This window comes from Saimiri boliviensis, chromosome 6 (assembly GCF_048565385.1).
Source record: "Saimiri boliviensis isolate mSaiBol1 chromosome 6, mSaiBol1.pri, whole genome shotgun sequence".
In the NCBI taxonomy this organism is placed as follows: Eukaryota; Metazoa; Chordata; class Mammalia; order Primates; family Cebidae; genus Saimiri; species Saimiri boliviensis.
This window is the reverse complement of record NC_133454.1, coordinates 37,035,404-37,047,640: the sequence shown is the minus strand read 5'-3', so window position 1 is coordinate 37,047,640 and position 12,237 is coordinate 37,035,404. Positions and strand designations below refer to the sequence as shown.

The window sequence follows — 12,237 nt, the reverse complement described above, 5'->3', positions numbered from 1 at the left end:
GAAGACATGTGAATAATTAGGGCATTTGGAAAAGATCCAGAGGGATTGTTTTATGTAGAAAGAGAGGAGTAGAGCAGCTCCAGGAAAGACAGATGAAGCTGATTCACAGTCAGAAAGAATTCTATTTAAGAGAATTGACGGGAAGAAAAAAAAAATGGACTATGCCACCAAACAGTACTCTTGCTTCTCCTTCAGAAAATATCCAGAACCTGACCTCTTATCACTACCTCCACTGACCACTTTGGTTCAAATCACTCTTATTCTTCTTTGGACATAAGGCAGTGGTCTTCTGGTATTCTCATTTCTAACCTTGCCCTCCTAGAATCCAGAGGTTGAGAATGTGCCCTCAAGCTAGAAGCCAATTTAATACTGTTAAAATATAAGTCAGATCATGTTACCTCTCTGCTCCAATGTCTCCAGTGGCACTGTAAATCAAAGCTCTTACAGTGGCCTTCAAGGCTCTGTACAGGATCTGAGTTCTGTTGCGCTCTGATTGTACTGTCTACTACTTTTTTCCCTGGGCTAGCCAACTCTAGCCTTACTCGGCATCCTCAACCTTCGTCATCTCTTAGCATCTTAGCAATTTCTTCTTTCCTCTCTAATTCCTTTCCCTAACACTCCCTACTCCTCTCACCCATTTCAGCTTCCATGAATATCCTGAAACCTACCAAACCTCGGTGACTGCCAGTGTCTCACTTAACACATCCCACCCACCCCCAGAGTGTTGTCAAGTTGTCTCATTTAACATTAGTAACATTTAACATCAGTAACTGGCAGATTCAATCTTAGGAAAAGTATACCTAAAATGTATTTGCTAGAAAAAAAAAAAGAAAAACTTGGATAATATGCTTTGAATTATTACAGAAACAACAGTATCTGTGAAACAAGACTGGGTGTCATAAAGAAACAACCAGATTAGTAAAAGCTTAACTGGATGAGACAAGAAAATACCGAAGGATGATCCAAAATGGAATAACAGAGTTAAAATCCACATTGGCAGTCATAAAGAACAGGGAATAACACCAGTTATGTAGAGTTTACATTTAAGGAGTTACTTCAGAATGAAGGGAAGACGGTCAACTGGTAAAAATTACATGCTATGATTTATTGTTTTTATTATGTGCCAGTCATTGTGCTAACATTTCATCTATTTTAGCTCATTTAATCCATGTAACAGCCTTGTAAAATGTGTATCTGTGTAAGTGGGAAAACTGAGAATTTGATTAAATAATTTTATCATGGTGCAGAGAATGATAGCACTGAATTTGAATGAAAGTCTATTTGACTCTAAAGCATATGGCTTCATCACTATGCTGTGGTTCAACAAATGTGATGAATAGAGAGCACATACGCAACCCATAAATATCCAGTGATCATGAAGAAGAAACTAAAAAACAAGGCAAGAAAAAGTATTAATTGATTATAGAAAATGGCTCTTTTTTATGTATCACTTTTACAAGATCATTTCTATATTGTGTCATCAGCCCCTAGAACATGTTGGTGCATGGCAGATTTTCAAGAAATACTTGTTTATTGAGCTGTCATAATTACTACCTATTAAGCATTTATTCTGTGTCTGTCATGGTGCTATGGATTTTGTATACATTATGTTACCCACAAAGTAACTTTTAAACTGTTATTGTATAGATGAAGATAATGTAGCACCCAGAAGTTAAATGATCCATTCCAGGTTACATAGCTAATAATAGGTGGTAGAACATAGATAAAGAAGTAAGTTTAGCAGTTAAATGAAAAGTTTTACTTTTTAGATGAAAAGGACTCACTGCATCCCAGGTAAATATAATTTTAAAAAGCTAAAACTTTGCATATATTGGTAATTTTTTAATTATTTCATAAAAAGAAAAACACCCTATATGCATTTAAGTAGGATTAATAAAACTGGTTAACTACTAAGACATAAAAATTGGGTGGATATTAGATTTCCTCTTTGAGTACTAAATGCTGGGATTGGCAAAAACTCCATCAGGTTGAGTTGCTATTCTTGGATGAAGACAACATGAATTCTTACATATGTAAGAGGTTAGAAATATGCCCAGTTTCTACCAAAGTACTTGTTTGATGGTTGGACTAACTTGGGATTCCTCTAGTGTACTGTAGTTCAGGGTGAAGTTTAGTAACATACTAGAGTAAAAGACAGGAGGTGCTATTCTCTGCCCTGCTGCCCACCAGTGTGCCGTCACCCTCCCCAGGATCACCTTCAAGGTCTCAGATGCTCACATCTCATCTTCAGTGCCCAGTGGTCTGTTCTCTAGCCAGCATATTCTCTATCATCTTAGATTCTAGTCCAAAGACTATTTAGATCTGCTCTATTCTGGGGAATTTCCATGCACTTTACTGTTTCTTCTAGAGCAGGGGTCCCCAACCTAGAACAAGCCTATGATTTGTGGGTCATAGCATACTGACTTTCACTATTTCATTCCTTAAACTACTGAACACATATTATCATTTCTTCTGCCATTCTCCTTAGCTGCTGCTCACCTCCTGCTGTGAATCAGGCCACACAGTGCGAGATGAGCTGCACCTACTGTCAGACTAGTGGTGGCATTAGATTCTCATCAGAGTGCAAACCCTGTTGTAAACTGTGCATGCTAAAGATCTAGGTTGTGCTCCTTATGAGAATCTAACTAATGCCTGATAATCTGAACTGGAACAGTTTCATCCTGAAATCACTACTTCCCCCAATCCCACCACCACCCTGGTCTGTGGAAAATTTGTCTTTCATGAAACCTGTCCCTGGTTCTAAAAAGGCTGGGGACTGCTGTTCTAGGGAAAATTAAATATTTATCTACTTTGTTGTAAGATTACATGAAACAAACCAGTTAAATGCTTAGTATATTGGTCTCTAATATGCTCAATATGATTTTGTTTCCTTCCTTCTCTCCCTTCCCCAACACCTTTTTCCTTCACTTTTATCAAAAATCCTTGGATTCTCATGAAGATATTTTAAAACTTACTGGTTTGTTACTGTCCAGCTGTCTTTCACACTCTGCTAGATAGTCACTCTTTATTTCATTTTATATGACTGTCCCCTGACTTACTAATGTACAAAACTGGTCTGAACCTTTGTTTCATTCTGCATGCATCTTCAGAGTATGCTGGATTCCAGGAAACATACAAAAAACTTTAAGGAATATACAGTGAATATCTATAATCGGCGATTTGAAGGTGAGTTGCAGACATCATGACATTTCCCCTCTTAAAACTTCAAAATTCATGTCCTAAGGACAAGAACATCTTCCATTATGACTACAATATTGTCACACTCAAAATTTTAACATTGGTAAAACAATTCTTCTAATTTTCAGCCAGTATTAAAATTTCTTCGGTTGTTCCCAGAATGTTCTGTGTTTGGATTTTTTTTTTTTCATTCAGGATCCAGTTGGGAATTGTGTATTTTACTTGGTTAACAACTGTATTTAGTTTTCTTAGATCTCCCACCTTTTGATGTCTTTCAGGACATTGGCATTTTTTAGGAGTCCAGGTCAGCTGTTTTGTAGAAAGTTTCATCACCTGGATTTGTCTAATTTTCCCCCCACATGATTATATGCCAGTTAAACATTTTGACAAGAACCCTACACAGGCCAGCAGTTCTCAGACACTGATCTCATGACCTCCTTATATGCTTAAAAAGTGCTGCAAGCCCAAAGAGCTTTTGTGTATGTGAATTATATCTCTCAGTATTTACTGTGTTAGAAATTAAAACTCATGTTTTAAAACTTTTTATTAACTTGTTAAAAAGCAAACCCATTAGATACTAATTTTTCAAACCAAAAAATTTAATGATGATAATGACACTGTTTTACATTTTTATAAGTCATTTTAATGTCTATCTAAATAGAAGATAGCTGGGTTCTCATATCTGCATCTACAGTCAATCTGTTACAGTTTGTTGTTTTGCTTGAAGCATAGGAAGAAAATGTGGCCTCACACAGCTATGCAGTTGGAAAATGGAGGAGAATTTTACTTGTCTTTTCAGAACTGACAAGTGGTGGCCATTTTCTTAGTAATTGCAAAAGGATGATTTTCTATTTCTATTATCCCTTTTATCAGCTATAAATATTTTTAATAGTTCTCTCTCTTCCAAAAGGCAATTTGATAATCTTAAAATACAATGAATAATGGAAAGCCTAATAGATTATTACCTTTTTACCTTTAATTGTTTTACCTTTAATTTTTAATTTTCAAAGTTGTGAGTTTATGCCCTAGTAATCTCTAGTAGTTTCCAGTGAGTTCCTTTTCTTTTTCTCATTCTTTCTCTTCTTACACATCATAATATACACAAGGATTTTTTTAAAAATATGAGTTCATTGTGTTTTAATCACTTGAACTAGTTCTTTTCGATGTCAAATGGTCTTAGTTTGACTTAATCAGTGGTCAGTGAGACACAATTTTGTTAGCCCTCAGTAAAAGCACATTATCTGTCACAGCAAAACATCCCAGGCTCAACTTGCACATTTCCTGCCCTAGTCCTGGATCAGTCATTTCTCCAAGGAGCTCTGGTTCCTTTTAGATGAAAATTATTTTAGATGTAAAAATCTGAATCACTGCTGGAGTTGGTTTTCCTTCTGGGCATTTTCAGTGAACAGACCTAGAAAATATCTTTTTGAAAAAGATACTTTTGAAAAATATCTTTTTGAAAAAGTAAGGGGATTATCAGTTTATACCATGATTTCTCAACCTCACACTATTGACCTATTGGGCCAGCTAATTGTTGTGGGGGGTGTCCTGTGCATTATGGGATGTTTGGCAGCATTTTTGGCTTCTCTGCAATAATACCTACCCTCTAGTTGTATAAACCAAAATTATCTCCAAGTATTGCGAAATGTCCTCGTGGGGGAAGGGAACAAAACTGCCTCTAGCTGAGAATTACTGGTTTACATTTATATTTCTAGCAAAATCAAAATAATTACTAATTGTTTTATCTATATGTATTGCGTGCGTGCGTGTGTGTGTGTGTGTGTGTGTGTGTGTGTGTATTCCAAATACTAGTATCAGCTTTATTACCTCTAACAACAAAACCTGCTGTGTAGGCTAGTTCTTCCATCTCCTGCATAAAATCTTGGGCCATTCCCATAGACTTTAATCAGGAAAACAATCTCATTTCAGTAATTGCATTAGTCTATTCTCATGTTGCTGTGAAGAAATACCTAAGACTGGGTAATTCATAAAAGAAAGAGGTTTAATTGACTCGCAGTTCCATATGGCTGGGAAGGCCTCAGGAAACTTACAATTATGGCAGAAAGGGAAACAAAAAAACATGTCCTTCTTTACAGGGCAGCAGGAGAGAGAATGAGTTACCAGTAGGGGAAATGCTAGACTCATAAACCTATCAGATCTCATGAGAATTCACTCACTATCAGAGAACAGCAATGGGGAGGAACCAGCCCCATCATTCAGTTACCTCCTACTGAGTTCCTCCCACAACACGTGGAGATTATGGTATTATAATTCAAGATGACATTTGGGTGGGGACACAAAGCCAAACTGTATCACTAATCAAAATGCCCAGGGAAACATTATAGCTAAGTTTACAAATCCTCTTCTAAATTTAGATTTCTTCTTTGCCCCAATTCAGTACTCACTGCTTTGGGCTTGAAGCCTACTGGGAAAAACAAATAAGATCTGCTTCTTCTCAGTTTACCCTGCTCACACTGATCCATTGACAGCTGATTTTTATCTTTCCAGGGCCAAGGTGTGGGAAGAGAGGCTAGACAGAGAGCACAGTTTTACACAAGAAGTAGGAATTTGACTGTCACTGGGATTATCCGTGTTTGGTGGGTGATTACAGGCTGCTCTTCCCCTAGTGGGATACTTTGGTGAGATTTATGGAGTTATTTTACTGAGAAGCTCTAACTGTAATCCTATAATCCAGGAGACACCTGTCCTCTCTGGACACAACTGTGACCCTCTGCTTGTGGACTTCCACTGACTGACCCTACACAGATTCTGTTGGATCACAATACCCTCTAAGTTGCCCTTTTAGCTGGAGCCATTTTTTAAAAGAAAGAAACTTTATTGATAAATATTTTCAGAAAAGCACTCAAATTAAAGATGTAGAGTTTATGGATTATCAGTAGGTAAATGAAACCGTGTTATTTTCACCCAGAACAAAAAGTTTAAAGAGCATTAGGTTCCCAGAAACTCCATTTTGCCCCTTCCAATCATTCCCCAAAGTAACCACCATCCCAATTTCTAACATCATAGATTGGTTTGAACTATGTTAAAACTTAATGGGGATGGTATGAACTATGTATGAACTAATACTAATGGAATCATATAGTATTTTTCTGTGTCTGCTTATTTTACACAACATTATACTTATGTAGTTCATCTACATTTTGCATGGAGCTAGACATTCATTCTCATTGCTGTATAATAATGCATTGAATTAATAAAACCATTTGCTTATACATTATGCTATAGGTGATCATTTGGGTTGTTTTCAGATTGAGGCTATTATGAATACTGCTGCTATGAATATTCTTGTACAAATCTTTTATGTTTTGCATGTGTACACACCTGTCCCTACAGATAAGTTTTTCATTTGCCCCTCGAAGGACCCTGGCAATTTCACTGGTCTTGTATCAGTCCTTGTTCCTTGGTCCAGGTCCCTGTACCATGTGACAGTGAAAATTCACCTTCCATTAAAGGCCAATATTCTATTTTATGTTGTTTTTAGTCATAAATTATTTTTTGTCCTCACCCTGAGTTTTGGACAGATTTCCTGGCATTTTCCTTATAGTGTTTTCTAGCTCTATTTTCATCACTAAGGCAGCCTTTTAAGGTTCTACATTTTTATGTATGTAGTTCAGTTCCTGCCACTCTCTTTCACTGGTACTGAAGTAACATATCCAATCCCTTCACGGGGGGCTTCAAACCCCAGTTCTTATCTTTTAGGCATTTCTTATATCTGTTTCTGTGATCTTTTTGGATCCCTGCAGAGTCCACTTAAGTTTGTTCCTCTGGCTTTCTTTTCTTTTTTCTTTTCTAGCTTTTAGAGATTTACCCACCTTTTTTCCCTGTAATTGTTTTCCCTGTAATTAAGCAACATGTTTCTATTATATTTTATCCAGTATTTCTGTGTGTGTGGCAGAAGGATTGCCCTCATATGCACCAGCTCATGTTGCCTCAAGTCCATGATTTGTAGGTCATACCATACTGACTTTCACTATTTTATTCTTTAAACTATTGAACATATATTATAATCATTTCTCCTGCCATATTATTCCCTCCTTTTCAAAATGTCATGAAAAATTGTGACCTTTCTCTGACCCAAGAGAAATATGTTCACTTGTGCTCATATTGAGAATCAATGCAAACAATATAGATTTCTTATTTTACAGTTAAGTCCCTTGTTTACAATAAAGATATTTTATTTCCTTTAAAATGGAATTTTGTTATTTATCTAAAATTTTTGCATGTCACTAGGCAAATAAAATGATCTACTCACATTTTCATAGTGCTTTCATTTTCACAGAATATAGTTTTTTAATAAGAGTAACACTTGGGAATTATTGTTAAAAATAAGCTTATTAGATTTCACATTTAATTATGGACCATTACTATAAAAACATAAGAAATTGCTGAATAAAAGGCATTCTTAAAAAAATTTAAAAGGGGCTAAAAATTCTGAAGCAAGTCACTATACTATATATGACAATAAGTGAACTATTATGTCTTATTTTGTAGAGTATAACTATATTTACAAATACAATAGGTATATTTGTGAAATAATAGGTATAATTGTGTATATACTTACCTAACAAATATTTATCAAACTGTATTCGACACAAAAGTTAAAGTATCAAATTAATTAGTTCCCACTCTCATAGAACCTAGTAGCTATAGGCACACAGTACACAACAGGAACACATTAAATGTGCGGTTGGTACACAGAAGAAATGTCTACAGCCTTTCTGGGAGCAGTCAGGTAAGACCAGATGAGGGGAGCAGTTAAGCCAAGGCTTCAAAGATGGATGAGATTTTCTTCAGTTGATAAATTGGAAGGAAGGGAGGCAAGTCATAGAGGCATGAGAGTTTGGGGGTAATCCAAGTATGTTAGTACTCTGGAGCATAAAGAACATGGGAAAGAGCATGTGATTAGAAAGAAAAGACATAACAGTTAGTACTCACCCCCTGCTTTTCCCACCCTAAAACAGATCAGTTTTGCAATGAGAAAGAGGAAGTGTAGTGCTCTATTAAGGGCTTCAGACTGCAGCTCCCCAGGTTTCAAAGGGGCAGATGATGCGTACATTAACAGAGAGAGCTAGATAGCAGCTCCTACTGGAGTGAACTCTCCTATTTATCATTATGCCATGTAACTTGTTTGTGGTGGCTTATAGCTTACAAGTGCTCATAAATGTCTTGTGACTCCTGGTGGTGACAATGTAGGTAAATAGCAAACATGGCAGCAAATGGAATGCTCTGAGTGGTTTTATTAAACTTCAGTGACTTGTTTTACGCTTGTCGAATAGTGACAACGTTTTATTGGACTGAGGAGAAGCAATAATATGCAATTGAGCCATCAACCCAAGATTTATGACACAAGAGCAAGTGGATCTAGACATGGATGTGTTTCTCAAAACCAGAATATAGACTGGGAACTGTTGTCTGAAGAAAAATGGTAGCAACTGATGTTATGTGAGATTTTCATCTTTTTCTAGATTTCTGGGGAAAATGTTGTGACAGGGATAATGCATTTGTGCCTGACCTTTCTTCACCTGCATATACAGCCAGGTACCTGATGGAGTGACACATGGATTGAGTGGCTCCCTCTGTATTCATTGCATTCTTGGTGGCTCTGAGTCCTTGGCATGCATTATGGTTCAGAGGCAATGCGTGGGCTCCATGCCAAATTATCTTGGTCAGCTCTAGTTGGAACTGGCTGGCTGCAGCATTTCTTTAGCCAAAAAATTGCTTGAGAAGATTAACCTCTATACCCCCTATGTTTTGTTTGCATGATAATGCATCTACTTGGAAGTTTTGATGGCTCATATAGTGTTAAAGATGATGAAAAGTTAGAGTGGATTGAGCTTCCAGATTTCTTTAAACTGTTCCAGTCTGTCACATGCAGTCAACAATGATATGAGTTGTGCCAACCCCTCAAGGTCGTGACTTTATGCCAGTGCCCTTAATTGTCAAAAATTTTCCTTCCCACTCAAACTTTAAATATCAGGCTTCAAAGTCCTTTTTTTCTTCCGCACTTATAAGAATTGCATTCTGTTTAGTAACTATAATTTCCTTATTTATACTTATGTTTAAATTTATTTGGTACTTATCATCAGTCTCTTCATACCAGACTTCCTACCTCATACATTCTCTGCTATAACTCATCTATTGTTGACTGGATTACATCTTCAGGAAGAGTGTACTGGGGCCTTATTTCCCAATTTTATGCATGTTTGAGAATATCTTTAAGTTGCCTTTAAAACTGAGTAACTTGACTAGAGACTCCTTGGACACATCTAGAAAAGATCTAACTATACTTGAGATTTAAGAGTGTGATAGTCATAATTATAGTAAACATTTGTGAAGTTCTTGCTATGTGCCAGACTATTCTAAGCTCTTACATGAGCTTGCATATTCTTTAGCTCCAATCCAAGGTACTAATGTTATCTTCATTTTAATTGCTAAATGTCATCCAGCTACTAAGTGATGAGATTGACATTCACACTTAAATAGTACTTCAGAGACCATAGGCTTAACTTTCTATACTACCTCTCAAGATAATGTTTAACTGTGTGACCTTGAGCATGCTATTTAACTTCTAGATGCTTCAGTTAACTCTCTATAAAATAATAATACCTCCCAAGGTTGCTTTGATGTTTAAATGAGTTAATACATGTCAGTAGCTTATAACAATGCCTGGCACATAGTACATGCTTAATAATTGTCTGTTGTTCTTTTATTATTTTTCTTTTGTGGATAGTAATTCGCAGATCTGAGCTTTGAACAAACAGTCTGGCCTCTGTAACTGTGCTCTTCAGTACTACAATATAGAATCAGCAATTAAGATGGCATTTTAATTTAGCAGGGAAAATATGGATTATGCAGTAAATAGTGTTGGGATATGGTAGATACTCAGTACTTGTTGAATGAATGAGAGTTTTATAAAAGTATACATATATTCACTTAAATATTAACAAATAGATATTAAGTACCATTTAGATTTGTATAGACAGTTTGGAAATATTTTAGTCTGTTCCACTACAGCAACAAAAATTCCTTAGACTAGGCAATTTATGAAAACAGGAATATTTTCTGACAGTTCTAAAGGCTGAGAGGCCAAGAACAAGGTGGCACAGATTCCATGTCTGGTAAAGTCTTGCTCTCTTCTTGCAAGATGGTGCCCCTTGCTATATCTTCACATGTCAGAAAAGCCAAAAAGGACCAAATTCGCTCCCTCAAGCCCTTTTAGAAGGGGTCTGATTCCATCCCTGAAGGCAAAGTCCCTACCTCCTAATATTGTTGCATTGCGGATTAAGTTTCAATATGAATTTTGAAGGGAATGCAAACATTCAAACCATAGCAAGAAAGAAGCAAACATTAGAATAGATGCATTGTTATCAAATTGTAGGTTATTTTCTGTTTTGAATTTCCTTGTTTTCTTACAGAATTTCTCTAATAATACAATTCATTATATAATTTCAACAGATAACCACTAAATTGTATTTCATATATATTGAGTTTGAGGTACCTAGAGAAATGACTGGAAGGTCAGAGCTCATACTGAGATTTGGGGACTGTCAAAAGATAATGAGAATACCCACAAGGTGTGTGCAGTGGCACACAACATATAAAGAATAAGCAAAGGAAGAGGGGTTAGCAAATGGAACTTATTGGAAAGATAGGTAAAGAGTCAGAAAAGAGAACCCCCAAAATATGAAGCAGTGGGACAGGTGGGGAAAGAAATAACCTGAAGCAAATGATTCGGAAGATCAGGAAAGAATTCACAGCATTTAGGAATGAAAAAAAATATTTGCTGCTGTTAAGCCATTTTATTTATTTACTTAATTGCACTTTAAGTTCTGGAGTACATGTGCAGAATGTGCAGGTTTGTTACGTAGGTATACACTTGCTCTGGTGGTTTTCTGTATTCATCACCCCGTCATCTACATTAGGTATTTCCCCTAATGCTATCCCTCCCCTAGCCCCCAACTCCCTGCTGTCCCTCCCCTAGCCCCACATCCCCCGACAGGCCCAGTGTCTGATGCTCCCCTCCCTGTGTCCCTGTGTTCTCATTGTTCAACACCCACTTATAAGTGAGAACATGCTGTGTTTGGTTTTCTGTTCTGTGTCAGTTTGCTGAGAATGATGGTTTCCAGCTTTATCCATGTCCCTGCAAAGTACATGAACTCATCCTTTTTTATGGCTGTATAGTATTCATGGTATATATATATATATATATATATATATATATATATATATATACACACACACACACATATATGCCACATACAAATCAGTACATGTGCCTGATTTTTTAATGGTCACCATACTAACTGGTGTGAGATGGCATCTCCATGTGATTTTTATTTGTATTTCTCTCATGACCAGTGACGATCTTTTTTTCACATGTTTGTCAGCTGCATAGATGTCTTCTTTTGAGAAGTGTCTATTCATATTCTTTGCCCACTTTTTGAAAGCGTTGTCAAGTTTATAGATGCATACATGTTTAAGAAAATAATATTTGTGCTTTTCCAGAAATACCCGAGGTCAGGAACCTTCTTTTTATCAGCTGTCACAGAGGTAGGCCTTTTGGCATTTTTACCCTTTGCCATTTAGGCTGATCGTTTCCCCTGGTTAAGTACATGTTTTAGGTACCTCTGAATTCCTTTACTACAAACTTTGGCCAGAAGACTCTTATTTTAATCTTAACTAATGTAAAATACTATAGGAATACTCTATGATCTTTTAAAATTATTTGTCACACTTCAGAAGTATAAGTAGGCTGAAGTAGGCTGATGATATTAAAAGACTCACAGTTTTAAATGAATTTATTGGCAAAAAAGAGTGTCGACAAAAGTAAATCTTCCAGTTAATTCACATTTACATGTTTAAGCTGAATTATTTTTCATTTTTGCTCAATATAAATAAAGTATATTGTTCTATGCCTTACTAACATATCTGTGGTTGAAAATCATTTTTGTTGGATATTACATTTATGTGCCAGGCCTTTTTAAAGGCATATGTAGTTTCCTTTACACAAAGTGACCC

The 12,237-nt window shown here is 36.3% G+C and overlaps 1 protein-coding gene across 1 annotated transcript in view; it reads left to right on the top strand.

Moving 5' to 3' along the window:
* PGR (progesterone receptor) overlaps nucleotides 1-12,237 on the top strand; it is an 82,100-nt gene that overhangs the window by 17,091 nt on the left and 52,772 nt on the right. The window lies entirely within an intron of this gene.